The sequence below is a fragment of the Symsagittifera roscoffensis genome, chromosome 1 (genome assembly GCF_963678635.1).
Source record: "Symsagittifera roscoffensis chromosome 1, txSymRosc1.1, whole genome shotgun sequence".
In the NCBI taxonomy this organism is placed as follows: Eukaryota; Metazoa; Xenacoelomorpha; order Acoela; family Convolutidae; genus Symsagittifera; species Symsagittifera roscoffensis.
The window spans coordinates 39,043,297-39,059,704 of record NC_087062.1 but is presented as its reverse complement, the minus strand read 5'-3'; the positions used below and the strand labels follow the sequence as shown (position 1 = coordinate 39,059,704).

Sequence of the window (16,408 nt, the reverse complement as noted above, 5' to 3'; positions counted from 1 at the left end):
TGTATTTTTTCAGTAACTATTGTTTCGTTTAATTGTTTTTGGCATGTGGTGCATAAAATTTTTTAGTTTTTTCCCGAAGCTGCTGTCCAGACCAGGTTTCGAACCTGGGTTATTGCGGCCACAACGCAATGTCCTAACCACTAGACGATCTGGACCAATTGTACTGCTAGGCAATCGATTTCATATCTTTTCTAGATTCAGGTGCTTTTGGCGATTTGAAACTCTTTCTAGACATACTTATTTGTCTTTTTGCTTATTAAATTTGATTTCGGTTTACCTCAGCTCTGCGAAAATTTCTCGTTTTTTTAGCGTTTTCTTTAATCATTAATCAAGGTTTTCTGGTATCTGATGATTTTTCGAATAACTACTTTGATTAATTTTCAATAAGCTAAATTGTTAAGGATTAGTTTTTGCAGAGCAGTATTTTCCTAAAAGAAACTGTTTTGTATTTTTTCAGTAACTATTGTTTCGTTTAATTGTTTTTGGCATGTGGTGCATAAAATTTTTTAGTTTTTTCCCGAAGCTGCTGTCCAGACCAGGATTCGAACCTGGGTTATTGCGGCCACAACGCAATGTCCTAACCACTAGACGATCTGGACCAATTGTACTGCTAGGCAATCGATTTCATATCTTTTCTAGATTCAGGTGCTTTTGGCGATTTGAAACTCTTTCTAGACATACTTATTTGTCTTTTTGCTTATTAAATTTGATTTCGGTTTACCTCAGCTCTGCGAAAATTTCTCGTTTTTTTAGCGTTTTCTTTAATCATTAATCAAGGTTTTCTGGTATCTGATGATTTTTCGAATAACTACTTTGATTAATTTTCAATAAGCTAAATTGTTAAGGATTAGTTTTTGCAGAGCAGTATTTTCCTAAAAGAAACTGTTTTGTATTTTTTCAGTAACTATTGTTTCGTTTAATTGTTTTTGGCATGTGGTGCATAAAATTTTTTAGTTTTTTCCCGAAGCTGCTGTCCAGACCAGGATTCGAACCTGGGTTATTGCGGCCACAACGCAATGTCCTAACCACTAGACGATCTGGACCAACTGTACTGCTAGGCAATCGATTTCATATCTTTTCTAGATTCAGGTGCTTTTGGCGATTTGAAACTCTTTCTAGACATACTTATTTGTCTTTTTGCTTATTAAATTTGATTTCGGTTTACTTCGGCGCTGCAAAAGTTTCTCGTTTTTTTAAGCGTTTTCATTAAACAATAATCAAGCTTTTCTGGCATCTCATGATTTTTTGAATAAGTTCCTTGATTGCTTTTCAATAAGCTAAATTGTTAAGGATTAATTGTTGCAGAGCAGTATTTTCCTAAAAGAAACTGTTTTGTATTTTTTCAGTAACTATTGTTTCGTTTAATTGTTTTTGGCATGTGGTGCATAAAATTTTTTAGTTTTTTCCAGCAGCTGCTGTCCAGACCAGGATTCGAACCTGGAATATTGCGGCCACAACGCAATGTCCTAACCACTAGACGATCTGGACCATTTTTCCTGCTAGGCAATCGATTTCATATCTTTTCTAGATTCAGGTGCTTTTGGCGATTTGGGACTCTTTCTAGACATACTTATGTGGCTTTTTGCTTATTAAATTTGATTTCGGTTTACCTCAGCTCTGCAAAAATTTCTCGTTTTTTAGCGTTTTCCTTAATCATTAATCAAGGTTTTCTGGTATCTGATGATTTTTCGAATAACTTCTTTGATTAATTTTCAATAAGCTAAATTGTTAAGGATTAGTTTTTGCAGAGCAGTATTTTCCTAAAAGAAACTGTTTTGTATTTTTTCAGTAAATATTGTTTCGTTTAATTGTTTTTGGCATGTGGTGCATAAAATTTTTTAGTTTTTTCCAGAAGCTGCTGTCCAGACCAGGATTCGAACCTGGGTTATTGCGGCCACAACGCAATGTCCTAACCACTAGACGATCTGGACCAATTGTACTGCTAGGCAATCGATTTCATATCTTTTCTAGATTCAGGTGCTTTTGGCGATTTGGAACTCTTTCTAGACATACTTATGTGGCTTTTTGCTTATTAAATTTGATTTCGGTTTACCTCAGCTCTGCGAAAATTTCTCGTTTTTTTAGCGTTTTTCTTAATCATTAATCAAGGTTTTCTGGTATCTGATGATTTTTCGAATAACTACTTTGATTAATTTTCAATAAGCTAAATTGTTAAGGATTAGTTTTTGCAGAGCAGTATTTTCCTAAAACAAACTGTTTTGTATTTTTTCAGTAACTATTGTTTCGTTTAATTGTTTTTGGCATGTGGTGCATAAATTTTTTAAGTTTTTTACAGAAGCTGCTGTCCAGACCAGGATTCGAACCTGGATTATTGCGGCCACAACGCAATGTCCTCACCACTAGACGATCTGGACCAATTGTAGAGCAAGGCAATCGATTTCATTTATTTTCTAGATTCAGGTGCTTTTGGCGACTTTGAACTCTTTCTAGACAGACTTTTGTGGATTTTTGCTTAGCAAATGTGATTTCGGTTTACTTCGGCGCTGCAAAAGTTTCTCGTTTTTTTAAGCGTTTTCATTAAACAATAATCAAGCTTTTCTGGCATCTCATGATTTTTTGAATAAGTTCCTTGATTGCTTTTCAATAAGCTAAATTGTTAAGGATTAATTGTTGCAGAGCAGTATTTTCCTAAAAGAAACTGTTTTGTTTTTTTTTCAGTAACTATTGTTTTGTTTAATTGTTCTTGGCATGTGGTGCATAAAATTTTTTAGTTTTTCCCAGAAGCTGCTGTCCAGACCAGGATTCGAACCTGGATTATTGCGGCCACAACGCAATGTCCTAACCACTAGATGATCTGGACCAATTGTACTACAAGGCAATCGATTTCATATCTACTCTAGATTCAGGTGCTTTTGGCGATTTGGAACTCTTTCTAGACATACTTATGTGGCTTTTTGCTTATTAAATTTGATTTCGGTTTACCTCAGCTCTGCGAAAATTTCTCGTTTTTCTAGCGTTTTCCTTAATCATTAATCAAGGTTTTGTGGTATCTGATGATTTTTCGAATAACTACTTTGATTAATTTTCAATAAGCTAAATTGTTAAGGATTAGTTTTTGCAGAGCAGTATTTTCCTAAAAGAAACTGTTTTGTATTTTTTCAGTAACTAATGTTTCGTTTAATTGTTTTTGGCATGTGGTGCATAAAATTTTTTAGTTTTTTCCAGAAGTGGCTGTCCAGACCAGGATTCAAACCTGGATTATTGCGGCCACAACACAATGTCCTAACCACTAGACGATCTGGACCAATTGTACTGCTAGGCAATCGATTTCATATCTTTTCTAGATTCAGGTGCTTTTGGCGATTTGGAACTCTTTCTAGACATACTTATGTGGCTTTTTGCTTATTAAATTTCATTTCGGTTTACCTCAGCTCTGCGAAAATTTCTCGTTTTTTGGCGTTTTCCTTAATCATTAATCAAGAATTTCTGGTATCTGATGATTTTTCGAATAAATACTTTGATTAATTTTCAATAAGCTAAATTGTTAAGGATTAGTTTTTGCAGAGCAGTATTTTACTAAAAGAAACTGTTTTGTATTTTTTCAGTAACTATTGTTTCGTTTAATTGTTTTTGGCATGTGGTGCATAAAATTTTTTAGTTTTTTCCCGAAGCTGCTGTCCAGACCAGGATTCTAACCTGGGTTATTGCGGCCACAACGCAATGTCCTAACCACTAGACGATCTGGACCAATTGTACTGCTAGGCAATCGATTTCATATCTTTTCTAGATTCAGGTGCTTTTGGCGATTTGGAACTCTTTCTAGACATACTTATTTGTCTTTTTGCTTATTAAATTTGATTTCGGTTTACCTCAGCTCTGCGAAAATTTCTCGTTTTTTTAGCGTTTTCCTTAATCATTAATCAAGGTTTTGTGGTATCTGATGATTTTTCGAATAACTACTTTGATTAATTTTCAATAAGCTAAATTGTTAAGGATTAGTTTTTGCAGAGCAGTATTTTCCTAAAAGAAACTGTTTTGTATTTTTTCAGTAACTAATGTTTCGTTTAATTGTTTTTGGCATGTGGTGCATAAAATTTTTTAGTTTTTTCCAGAAGTTGCTGTCCAGACCAGGATTCAAACCTGGATTATTGCGGCCACAACACAATGTCCTAACCACTAGACGATCTGGACCAATTGTACTGCTAGGCAATCGATTTCATATCTTTTCTAGATTCAGGTGCTTTTGGCGATTTGGAACTCTTTCTAGACATACTTATGTGGCTTTTTGCTTATTAAATTTGATTTCGGTTTACCTCAGCTCTTCGAAAATTTCTCGTTTTTTGGCGTTTTCCTTAATCATTAATCAAAAATTTCTGGTATCTGATGATTTTTCGAATAAATACTTTGATTAATTTTCAATAAGCTAAATTGTTAAGGATTAGTTTTTGCAGAGCAGTATTTTACTAAAAGAAACTGTTTTGTATTTTTTCAGTAACTATTGTTTCGTTTAATTGTTTTTGGCATGCGGTGCATAAAATTTTTTAGTTTTTTCCCGAAGCTGCTGTCCAGACCAGGATTCTAACCTGGGTTATTGCGGCCACAACGCAATGTCCTAACCACTAGACGATCTGGACCAATTGTACTGCTAGGCAATCGATTTCATATCTTTTCTAGATTCAGGTGCTTTTGGCGATTTGGAACTCTTTCTAGACATACTTATTTGTCTTTTTGCTTATTAAATTTGATTTCGGTTTACCTCAGCTCTGCGAAAATTTCTCGTTTTTTTAGCGTTTTCCTTAATCATTAATCAAGGTTTTGTGGTATCTGATGATTTTTCGAATAACTACTTTGATTAATTTTTAATAAGCTAAATTGTTAAGGATTAGTTTTTGCAGAGCAGTATTTTCCTAAAAGAAACTGTTTTGTATTTTTTCAGTAACTAATGTTTCGTTTAATTGTTTTTGGCATGTGGTGCATAAAATTTTTTAGTTTTTTCCAGAAGTTGCTGTCCAGACCAGGATTCAAACCTGGATTATTGCGGCCACAACACAATGTCCTAACCACTAGACGATCTGGACCAATTGTACTGCTAGGCAATCGATTTCATATCTTTTCTAGATTCAGGTGCTTTTGGCGATTTGGAACTCTTTCTAGACATACTTATGTGGCTTTTTGCTTATTAAATTTGATTTCGGTTTACCTCAGCTCTTCGAAAATTTCTCGTTTTTTGGCGTTTTCCTTAATCATTAAACAAGAATTTCTGGTATCTGATGATTTTTCGAATAAATACTTTGATTAATTTTCAATAAGCTAAATTGTTAAGGATTAGTTTTTGCAGAGCAGTATTTTCCTAAAAGAAACTGTTTTGTATTTTTTCAGTAACTATTGTTTCGTTTAATTGTTTTTGGCATGTGGTGCATAAAATTTTTTAGTTTTTTCCCGAAGCTGCTGTCCAGACCAGGATTCGAACCTGGGTTATTGCGGCCACAACGCAATGTCCTAACCACTAGACGATCTGGACCAATTGTACTGCTAGGCAATCGATTTCATATCTTTTCTAGATTCAGGTGCTTTTGGCGATTTGGAACTCTTTCTAGACATACTTATTTGTCTTTTTGCTTATTAAATTTGATTTCGGTTTACCTCAGCTCTGCGAAAATTTCTCGTTTTTTTAGCGTTTTCCTTAATCATTAATCAAGGTTTTCTGGTATCTGATGATTTTTCGAATAACTACTTTGATTAATTTTCAATAAGCTAAATTGTTAAGGATTAGTTTTTGCAGAGCAGTATTTTCCTAAAAGAAACTGTTTTGTATTTTTTCAGTAACTATTGTTTCGTTTAATTGTTTTTGGCATGTGGTGCATAAAATTTTTTCGTTTTTTCCAGAAGCTGCTGTCCAGACCAGGATTCGAACCTGGGTTATTGCGGCCACAACGCAATGTCCTAACCACTAGACGATCTGGACCAATTGTACTGCTTCATTGGGACCAATTGGGCAATCGATTTCATATCTTTTCTAGATTCAGGTGCTTTTGGCGATTTAGAACTCTTTCTAGACATACTTATGTGGCTTTTTGCTTATTAAATTTGATTTCGGCTTACCTCAGCTCTGCGAAAATTTCTCGTTTTTTAGCGTTTTCCTTAATCATTAATCAAGGTTTTCTGGTATTTGATGATTTTTCGAATAACTACTTTGATTAATTTTCAATAAGCTAAATTGTTAAGGATTAGTTTTTTTGCAGAGCAGTATTTTCCTAAAAGAAACTGTTTTGTATTTTTTCAGTAACTATTGTTTCGCTTAATTGTTTTTGGCATGTGGTGCATAAAATTATTTAGTTTTTTCCAGAAGCTGCTGTCCAGACCAGGATTCGAACCTGGGTTATTGCGGCCACAACGCAATGTCCTAACCACCAGACGATCTGGACCAATTGTACTGCTAGGCAATCGATTTCATATCTTTTCTAGATTCAGGTGCTTTTGGCGATTTGGAACTCTTTTAGACATACTTATGTGGCTTTTTGCTTATTAAATTTGATTTCGGTTTACCTCAGCTCTGCGAAAATTTCTCGTTTTTTAGCGTTTTTCTTAATCATTAATCAAGGTTTTCTGGTATCTGATGATTTTTCGAATAACTACTTTGACTAATTTTCAATAAGCTGAATTGTTAAGGATTAGTTTTTGCAGAGCAGTATTTTCCTAAAAGAAACTGTTTTGTATTTTTTCAGAAACTATTGTTTAGTTTAATTGTTTTTGGCATGTGGTGCATAAAATTTTTTCCAGAAGCTGCTGTCCAGAGTAGGATTCGAACCTGGGTTATTGCGGCCACAACGCAATGTCCTAACCACTAGACGATCTGGGCCAATTGTACTGCTAGGCAATCGACTTCATATCTTTTCTAGATTCAGGTGCTTTAGGCGGTTTCGAACTCTTTCTAGACCGACTTTTGTGGCTTTTTGTTTAGCAAATTTGATTTCGGTTCACTTCAGCTCTGCAAAAATTTCTCGTTTTTTTAGCGTTTTCCTTAATCATTAATCAAGTTTTTCTGGCATCTGATGATTTTTTGAATAACTTCTTTGATTGGATTTTCAGTAAGCTAAAATGTTATTGATTAGTTTTTGTAGAGCAGTATTTTCCTAAAAAAAGCTCTTTTGTATTTTTTTCTGTAACAATTGTTTCGTTCAATTGTCTTAGGCATGTGGTTTATAAACCTTTTAAATTTCTTTCCAGAAGCTGCTGTCCAGACCAGGATTCGAACCTGCGTTATTGGGGGTAATAACGCCATGTCCTAACCACTAGACGATCTGGACCAATTGTACAGCAAGGCAATCGATTTCATTTATTTTCTAGATTCAGGTGCTTTTGGCGACTTTGAACTCTTTCTAGACAGACTTTTGTGGATTTTTGCTTAGCAAATTTGATTTCGGTTTACTTCGGCGCTGCAAAAATTTCTCGTTTTTTTAAGCGTTTTCATTAAACAATAATCAAGCTTTTCTGGCATCTCATGATTTTTTGAATAAGTTCCTTGATTGCTTTTCAGTAAGCTAAATTGTTAAGGATTAGTTTTTGCAGAGCAGTATTTTCCTAAAAGAAACTGTTTTGTATTTTTTCAGTAACTATTTTTTCGTTTAATTGTTTTTGGCATGTGGTGCAAATTTTTTTTTAGTTTTATCCAGAAGCTGCTGTCCAGACCAGGATTCGAACCTGGGTTATTGCGGCCACAACGCAATGGCCTAACCACTAGACGATCTGGACCAATTGTACTGCAAGGCAATCGATTTCATATCTTTTCTAGAATCAGGTGCTTTTGGCGGTTTCGAACTCTTTCTAGGCAGACTTTTGTGGCTTTCTGCTTAGCAAATTTGATTTCGGTTCACTTCAGCTCTGCAAAAATTTCTCGTTTCTTTAGCGTTTTCATTAAACAATAATCAAGCTTATCTGGCATCTAATGATTTTTTGAATAACTTCTTTGATTGATTTTCAAAAAGCTAAAATGTTAAGGATTAGTTTTTTAGAGCAGTATTTTCCTAAAAGAAACTAATTTGTGTTTTTTCTGTAACTATTGTTTCGTTTAATTGTTTTTGGCATATGGTGTATACATTTTTTTAGTTTTTTCCAGAAGCTGCTGTCCAGACCAGGATTCGAACCTTGGTTATTGCGGACACAACGCAATGTCCTAACCACTAGCTGATCTGGACCAATTATACTACAAGGCAATCGATTTCATATCTTTTATAGATTCAGGTGCTTTTGGCGATTTGGAACTCTTTCTAGACATACTTATGTGGCTTTTGCTTATTAAATTTGATTTCGGTTTACCTCAGCTCTGTCAAAACTTCGTTTTTTAGCGTTTTCCTTAATAATTAATCAAGGTTTTCTGGTATCTGATGATTTTTTGAATAACTTCTTTGATTAATTTTCAATAAGCTAAATTGTTAAGGATTAGTTTTTGCAGAGCAGTATTTTCCTAAAAGAAACTGTTTTGTATTTTTTCAGTAACTATTCTTTCGTTTAATTGTTTTTGGCATGTGGTGCATAAAATTTTTTAGTTTTATCCAGAAGCTGCTGTCCAGACCAGGATTCGAACCTGGGTTATTGCGGGCACAACGCAATGTCCTAACCACTAGATGATCTGGACCAATTGTACTACAAGGCAATCGATTACATATATTTTCTAGAGTCAGGTGCTTTTGGCGATTTGGAACTCTTTCCAGACATACTTATGTGGCTTTTTGCTTATTAAATTTGATTTCGGTTTACCTCAGCTCTGCGAAAATTTCTAGTTTTTTAGCGTTTTCCTTAATCATTAATCAAGGTTTTCTGGTATCTGATGATTTTTCGAATAACTTCTTTGATTAATTTTCAATAAGCTAAATTGTTAAGGATTAGTTTTTGCAGAGCAGTATTTTCCTAGAAGAAACTGTTTTGTATTTTTTCAGTAACTATTCTTTCGTTTAATTGTTTTTGGCATGTGGTTTATAAAAATTTTTAATTTCTTTCCAGAAGCTGCTGTCCAGACCAGGATTCGAACCTGAGTTCTTGGGGTAATAACGCCATGTCCTAACCACTAAACGATTTGAACCAATTGTACAGCAAGGCAATCGATTTCATATCTTTTCTAGATTCAGGTGCTTTTGGCGGTTTCGAACTCTTTCTAGACAGACTTTTGTGGATTTTTGCTCAGCAAATTTGATTTCGGTTTACTTCGGCGCTGCAAAAATTTCTTGTTTTTTTAAGCGTTTTCATTAAACAATAATCAAGCTTTTCTGGCATCTCATGATTTTTTGAATAAGTTCCTTGATTGCTTTCCAATAAGCTAAAATGTTAAGGATTAGTTTTTGCAGAGCAGTAATTTCCTTAAAGAAATTATTTGGTATTTTTTCTGTAACTATTGTTTCGTTTAATTGTCTTTGGCATGTGGTTTAAATTTTTTTTTCCAGAAGCTGATAACCAGACCAGGATTTGAACCAGGATACAAGGCAATCGATTTCATATCTTTTCTAGATTCAGGTGCTTTTGGCGATTTGGATCTCTTTCTAGACCTTGTATCGTCTAGTATTTATTTTCTAGATTCCAGACCAGGATTCGAACCTGGGTTATTGCGGCCACAACGCAATGTCCTAACCACTAGACGACCTGGACCAATTGTACAGCAAGGCAATCGATTCCATTTATTTTCTAGATTCAAGTGCTTTTGGCGACTTTGAACTCTTTCTAGACAGACTTTTGTGGATTTTTGCTCAGCAAATTTGATTTCGGTTTACTTCGGCGCTGCAAAAATTTCTTGTTTTTTTAAGCGTTTTCATTAAACAATAATCAAGCTTTTCTGGCATCTCATGATTTTTTGAATAAGTTCCTTGATTGCTTTCCAATAAGCTAAAATGTTAAGGATTAGTTTTTGCAGAGCAGTAATTTCCTTAAAAAAATTATTTGGTATTTTTTCTGTAACTATTGTTTCGTTTAATTGTCTTTGGCATGTGGTTTAAATTTTTTTTTCCAGAAGCTGATAACCAGACCAGGATTTGAACCAGGATACAAGGCAATCGATTTCATACCTTTTCTAGATTCAGGTGCTATTGGCGATTTGGATCTCTTTCTAGACCTTGTATCGTCTAGTATTTATTTTCTAGATTCCAGACCAGGATTCGAACCTGGGTTATTGCGGCCACAACGCAATGTCCTAACCACTAGACGACCTGGACCAATTGTACAGCAAGGCAATCGATTTCATATCTTTTCTAGATTCAGGTGCTTTTGGCGGTTTCGAACTCTTTCTAGACAGACTTTTGTGGATTTTTGCTCAGCAAATTTGATTTCGGTTTACTTCGGCGCTGCAAAAATTTCTTGTTTTTTTAAGCGTTTTCATTAAACAATAATCAAGCTTTTCTGGCACCTCATGATTTTTTGAATAAATTCCTTGATTGCTTTCCAATAAACTAAAATGTTAAGGATTAGTTTTCGCAGAGCAGTAATTTCCTAAAAAAAATTATTTGGTATTTTTTCTGTAACTATTGTTTCGTTTAATTGTCTTTGGCATGTGGTTTAAATTTTTTTTTCCAGAAGCTGATAACCAGACCAGGATTTGAACCAGGATACAAGGCAATCGATTTCATATCTTTTCTAGATTCAGGTGCTTTTGGCGATTTGGATCTCTTTCTAGACCTTGTATCGTCTAGTATTTATTTTCTAGATTCCAGACCAGGATTCGAACCTGGGTTATTGCGGCCACAACGCAATGTCCTAACCACTAGACGACCTGGACCAATTGTACAGCAAGGCAATCGATTCCATTTATTTTCTAGATTCAAGTGCTTTTGGCGACTTTGAACTCTTTCTAGACAGACTTTTGTGGATTTTTGCTCAGCAAATTTGATTTCGGTTTACTTCGGCGCTGCAAAAATTTCTTGTTTTTTTAAGCGTTTTCATTAAACAATAATCAAGCTTTTCTGGCATCTCATGATTTTTTGAATAAGTTCCTTGATTGCTTTCCAATAAGCTAAAATGTTAAGGATTAGTTTTTGCAGAGCAGTAATTTCCTTAAAAAAATTATTTGGTATTTTTTCTGTAACTATTGTTTCGTTTAATTGTCTTTGGCATGTGGTTTAAATTTTTTTTTCCAGAAGCTGATAACCAGACCAGGATTTGAACCAGGATACAAGGCAATCGATTTCATACCTTTTCTAGATTCAGGTGCTATTGGCGATTTGGATCTCTTTCTAGACCTTGTATCGTCTAGTATTTATTTTCTAGATTCCAGACCAGGATTCGAACCTGGGTTATTGCGGCCACAACGCAATGTCCTAACCACTAGACGACCTGGACCAATTGTACAGCAAGGCAATCGATTTCATATCTTTTCTAGATTCAGGTGCTTTTGGCGGTTTCGAACTCTTTCTAGACAGACTTTTGTGGATTTTTGCTCAGCAAATTTGATTTCGGTTTACTTCGGCGCTGCAAAAATTTCTTGTTTTTTTAAGCGTTTTCATTAAACAATAATCAAGCTTTTCTGGCACCTCATGATTTTTTGAATAAATTCCTTGATTGCTTTCCAATAAACTAAAATGTTAAGGATTAGTTTTCGCAGAGCAGTAATTTCCTAAAAGAAATTATTTGGTATTTTTTCTGTAACTATTGTTTCGTTTAATTGTCTTTGGCATGTGGTTTAAATTTTTTTTTCCAGAAGCTGATAACCAGACCAGGATTTGAACCTGGGATATTGCGGCCACACCGCAAGGTCCTGACCACAAGACGATCTGGACCAATTGTTCTACAAGGCAATCGATTTCATATCTTTTCTAGATTCAGGTGCTTTTGGCGATTTGGAACTCTTTCTAGACATACTTATGTGGCTTTTTGCTGATTAAATTTGATTTCGGTTTACCTCAGCTCTGCGAAAAATTCTCGTTTTTTAGCGTTTTTCTTAATCATTAATCAAGGTTTTCTGGTATCTGATGATTTTTCGAATAACTTCTTGGATTAATTTTCAATAAGCTAAAATGTTAAGGATTAGTTTTTGCAGAGCAGTATTTTCCTAAAAGAAACTGTTTTGTATTTTTTCAGTAACTATTGTTTCGTTTAATGGTTTTTGGCATGTGGTGCATAAAATTTTTCAGTTGTTTCCAGAAGCTGCTGTCCAGACCAGGATTCGAACCTGGGTTATTGCGGCCACAACGCAATGTCCTAACCACTAGACGATCTGGACCAATTGTACTGCTAGGCAATCGATTTCATATCTTTTCTAGATTCAGGTGCTTTTGGCGGTTTCGAACTCTTTCTAGACAGACTTTTGTGGCTTTTTGCTTAGCAAATTTGATTTCGGTTCACTTCAGCTCTGCAAAAATTTCTCGTTTTTTAGCGTTTTAATTAATCATTAATCATGGTTTTCTGGCATCTGATGATTTTTTTAATAACTTCTTTGATTGGATTTTCAATAAGCTAAAATGTTAAGGATTAGTTTTTGTAGAGCAGTATTTTCCTAAAAGAAGCTCTTTTGTATTTTTTTTCTGCAACAATTGTTTCGCTCAATTGTCTTTGGCATGTGGTTTATAAAAATTTTAAATTTCTTTCCAGAAGCTGCTGTCCAGACCAGGATTCGAACCTGAGTTATTGGGGTAATAACGCCATGTCCTAACCACTAGACGACCTGGACCAATTGTACAGCAAGGCAATCGATTCCATTTATTTTCTAGATTCAAGTGCTTTTGGCGACTTTGAACTCTTTCTAGACAGACGTTTGTGGATTTTTGCTCAGCAAATTTGATTTCGGTTTACTTCGGCGCTGCAAAAATTTATTGTTTTTTAAAGCGTTTTAATTAAACAATAATCAAGCTTTTTCTACCATCTCATGATTTTTTGAATAAGTTCCTTGATTGCTTTCCAATAAGCTAAAATGTTAAGGATTAGTTTTTGCAGAGCAGTAATTTTCTAAAAGAAATTATTTGGTATTTTTTCTGTAACTATTGTTTCGTTTAATTGTCTTTGGCATGTGGTTTAAATTTTTTTTTCCAGAAGCTGATAACCAGACCAAGATTTGCACCTGGGATATTGCGGCCACACCGCAAGGTCCTAACCACTAGACGATCTGGACCAATTGTTCTACAAGGCAATCGATTTCATATCTTTTCTAGATTCAGGTGCTTTTGGCGATTTGGAACTCTTTCTAGACATACTTATGTGGCTTTTTGCTTATTAAATTTGATTTCGGTTTACCTCAGCTCTGCGAAAAATTCTCGTTTTTTAGCGTTTTTCTTAATCATTAATCAACGTTTTCTGGTATTTGATGATTTTTCGAATAACTTCTTGGATTAATTTTCAATAAGCTAAAATGTTAAGGATTAGTTTTTGCAGAGCAGTTTTTCAGTTGTTTCCAGAAGCTGCTGTCCAGACCAGGATTCGAACCTGGGTTATTGCGGCCACAACGCAATGTCCTAACCACTAGACGATCTGGACCAATTGTACTGCTAGGCAATCGATTTCATATCTTTTCTAGATTCAGGTGCTTTTGGCGGTTTCGAACTCTTTCTAGACACTTTTGTGGCTTTTTGCTTAGCAAATTTGATTTCGGTTGACTTCAGCTCTGCAAAAATTTCTCGTTCTTTCAGCGTTTTCCTTAATCATTAATCAAGGTTTTCTGGCATCTGATGATTTTTTGAATAACTTCTTTGATTGGATTTTCAATAAGCTAAAATTTTAAGGAGTAGTTTTTGTAGAGCAGTATTTTCCTAAAAGAAGCTCTTTTGTATTTTTTTCTGTAACAATTGTTTTGTTTAATTGTCTTTGGCATGTGGTTTATAAAAATTTTTAATTTCTTTCTCGAAACTGAGTTATTGGGGTAATAACGCCATGTCCTAACCACTAGACGATCTGAACCAATTGTACAGCAAGGCAATCGATTTCATTTATTTTCTAGATTCAGGTGCTTTTGGCTACTTTGAACTCTTTCTAGACAGACTTTTGTGGATTTTTGCTTAGCAAATTTGATTTCGGTTTACTTCGGCGCTGCAAAAATTTCTTGTTTTTTATACAAATATCAAGCTTTTCTGGCATCTCATGATTTTTTGAATAAGTTTCTTGATTGCTTTTCAATAAGCTAAAATGTTAAGGATTAGTTTTTGCAGGGCACTAATTTCCTAAAAGAAACTATTTGGTATTTTTTCTGTAACTATTGTTTCGTTTAATTGTCTTTGGCATGTGGTTTATACAAATTTTCATTTTGTTTCAGAAGCTGATAACTAGACCAGGTTTCGAAACTGGGATATTGCGGCCACCACGCAATGTCCTAACCACTAGACGATCTGGACCAATTGGACTGCAAGGCAATCGATTTCATATATTTTTCGAGATTCAGGTGCTTTTGGCGATTTGGAACTCTTTCTAGACATACTTATGTGGCTTTTTGCTTATTAAATTTGATTTCGGTTTACCTCAGCTCTGCGAAAATTTCTAGTTTTTTAGCGTTTTCCTTGATCATTAATCAAGGTTTTCTCGTATCTGATGATTTTTCGAATAACTTTTTCGATTAATTTTCAATAAGCTAAATTGTTAAGGATTAGTTTTTGCAGAGCCGTATTTTCTTAAAAGAAACTGTTTTGTATTTTTTCAGTAACTATTGTTTCGTTTAATTGTTTTTGGCATGTGGTGCGTAAAATTTTTTAGTTTTTTCCAGAATCTGCTGTCCAGACCAGGATTCGAACCTGGGTTTTTTCGGCCACAACTCAATGTCCTAACCACTAAACGATCTGGACCAATTGTACTGCTAGGCAATCGATTTCATATCTTTTCTAGATTCAGGTGCTTTTGGCGGTTTCGAACTCTTTCTAGACAGACTTTTGTGGCTTTTTGCTTAGCAAATTTGATTTCGGTTCACTTCAGCTCTGCAAAAATTTCTCGTTTTTTTAGCGTTTTGATTAATCATTAATCAAGGTTTTCTGGCATCTGATGATTTTTTAATAACTTCTTTGATTGGATTTTCAATAAGCTAAAATGTTAAGGATTAGTTTTTGTAGAGCAGTATTTTCCTAAAAGAAGCTCTTTTGTATTTTTTTCTGCAATAATTGTTTCGCTCAATTGTCTTTGGCATGTGGTTTATAAATTTTTTTAATTTCGTTCCAGAAGCTGCTGTCCAGACCAGGATTCGAACCTGAGTTATTTGGGTAATAACGCCATGTCCTAACCACTAGACGATCTGGACCAATTTTTCAGCAAGGCAATCGATTCCATTTATTTTCTAGATTCAAGTGCTTTTGGCGAGTTTGAACTCTTTCTAGACAGACTTTTGTGGATTTTTGCTCAGTAAATTTGATTTTGGTTTACTTCGGCGCTGCAAAAATTTCTTGTTTTTTTAAGCGTTTTCATTAAACAATAATCAAGCTTTTCTGGCATCTCATGATTTTTTGAATAAATTCCTTGATTGCTTTCCAATAAACTAAAATGTTAAGGATTAGTTTTCGCAGAGCAGTAATTTCCTAAAAGAAATTATTTGGTATTTTTTCTGTAACTATTGTTTCGTTTAATTGTCTTTGGCATGTGATTTAAATTTTTTTTTCCAGAAGCTGATAACCAGACCAGGATTTGAACCTGGGATATTGCTGCCACAACGCAATGTCCTAACCACTAGACGATCTGGACCAAATGTACTGCTAGGCAATCGATTTCATATCTTTTCTAGATTCAGGTGCTTTTGGCGGTTTCGAACTCTTTCTAGACAGACTTTTGTGGCTTTTTGCTAAGCAAATTTGAATTCGGTTCACTTCAGCTCTGCAAAAATTTCTCGTTTTTTTAGCGTTTTAATTATTCATTAATCAAGGTTTTCTGGCATCTGATGATTTTTTTAATAACTTCTTTGTTGGATTTTCAATAAGCTAAAATGTTAAGGATTAGTTTTTGTAGAGCAGTATTTTCCTAAAAGAAACTGTTTTGTATTTTTTCAGTAACTATTGTTTCGTTTAATGGTTTTTGGCATGTGGTGCATAAAATTTTTCAGTTGTTTCCAGAAGCTGCTGTCCAGGCCAGGATTCGAACCTGGGTTATTGCGGCCACAACGCAATGTCCTAACCACTAGACGATCTGGACCAATTGTACTGCTAGGCAATCGATTTCATATCTTTTCTAGATTCAGGTGCTTTTGGCGGTTTCGAACTCTTTCTAGACAGACTTTTGTGGCTTTTTGCTTAGCAAATTTGATTTCGGTTCACTTCAGCTCTGCAAAAATTTCTCGTTTTTTTAGCGTTTTAATTAATCATTAATCATGGTTTTCTGGCATCTGATGATTTTTTTAATAACTTCTTTGATTGGATTTTCAATAAGCTAAAATGTTAAGGATTAGTTTTTGTAGAGCAGTATTTTCCTAAAAGAAGCTCTTTTGTATTTTTTTTCTGCAACAATTGTTTCGCTCAATTGTCTTTGGCATGTGGTTTATAAAAATTTTAAATTTCTTTCCAGAAGCTGCTGT

General features: G+C 34.5%; 1 protein-coding gene and 18 non-coding genes across 28 annotated transcripts in view; all 19 read right to left on the bottom strand.

The window, feature by feature from the left end:
- The window catches only part of LOC134844147 (muscle calcium channel subunit alpha-1-like), a 181,873-nt gene that overhangs the window by 127,752 nt on the left and 37,713 nt on the right, over positions 1-16,408 (bottom strand). The window lies entirely within an intron of this gene.
- Positions 84-155, bottom strand: Trnah-gug (transfer RNA histidin (anticodon GUG)). The gene has a single exon. It is a non-coding gene; the product is annotated as a tRNA-His (tRNA).
- Positions 528-599, bottom strand: Trnah-gug (transfer RNA histidin (anticodon GUG)). Its single transcript has one exon. It is a non-coding gene; the product is annotated as a tRNA-His (tRNA).
- On the bottom strand, positions 972-1,043 carry Trnah-gug (transfer RNA histidin (anticodon GUG)). The gene has a single exon. It is a non-coding gene; the product is annotated as a tRNA-His (tRNA).
- On the bottom strand, positions 1,417-1,488 carry Trnah-gug (transfer RNA histidin (anticodon GUG)). Its single transcript has one exon. It is a non-coding gene; the product is annotated as a tRNA-His (tRNA).
- Positions 1,860-1,931, bottom strand: Trnah-gug (transfer RNA histidin (anticodon GUG)). The gene has a single exon. It is a non-coding gene; the product is annotated as a tRNA-His (tRNA).
- Positions 2,304-2,375, bottom strand: Trnah-gug (transfer RNA histidin (anticodon GUG)). The gene has a single exon. It is a non-coding gene; the product is annotated as a tRNA-His (tRNA).
- Positions 3,194-3,265, bottom strand: Trnah-gug (transfer RNA histidin (anticodon GUG)). The gene has a single exon. It is a non-coding gene; the product is annotated as a tRNA-His (tRNA).
- Trnah-gug (transfer RNA histidin (anticodon GUG)) lies at positions 3,637-3,708 on the bottom strand. Its single transcript has one exon. It is a non-coding gene; the product is annotated as a tRNA-His (tRNA).
- Trnah-gug (transfer RNA histidin (anticodon GUG)) lies at positions 4,081-4,152 on the bottom strand. The gene has a single exon. It is a non-coding gene; the product is annotated as a tRNA-His (tRNA).
- Positions 4,524-4,595, bottom strand: Trnah-gug (transfer RNA histidin (anticodon GUG)). Its single transcript has one exon. It is a non-coding gene; the product is annotated as a tRNA-His (tRNA).
- Positions 4,968-5,039, bottom strand: Trnah-gug (transfer RNA histidin (anticodon GUG)). Its single transcript has one exon. It is a non-coding gene; the product is annotated as a tRNA-His (tRNA).
- Positions 5,411-5,482, bottom strand: Trnah-gug (transfer RNA histidin (anticodon GUG)). The gene has a single exon. It is a non-coding gene; the product is annotated as a tRNA-His (tRNA).
- Positions 5,855-5,926, bottom strand: Trnah-gug (transfer RNA histidin (anticodon GUG)). Its single transcript has one exon. It is a non-coding gene; the product is annotated as a tRNA-His (tRNA).
- On the bottom strand, positions 6,315-6,386 carry Trnah-gug (transfer RNA histidin (anticodon GUG)). The gene has a single exon. It is a non-coding gene; the product is annotated as a tRNA-His (tRNA).
- Positions 7,642-7,713, bottom strand: Trnah-gug (transfer RNA histidin (anticodon GUG)). Its single transcript has one exon. It is a non-coding gene; the product is annotated as a tRNA-His (tRNA).
- Trnah-gug (transfer RNA histidin (anticodon GUG)) lies at positions 12,089-12,160 on the bottom strand. Its single transcript has one exon. It is a non-coding gene; the product is annotated as a tRNA-His (tRNA).
- Positions 13,336-13,407, bottom strand: Trnah-gug (transfer RNA histidin (anticodon GUG)). Its single transcript has one exon. It is a non-coding gene; the product is annotated as a tRNA-His (tRNA).
- On the bottom strand, positions 15,958-16,029 carry Trnah-gug (transfer RNA histidin (anticodon GUG)). Its single transcript has one exon. It is a non-coding gene; the product is annotated as a tRNA-His (tRNA).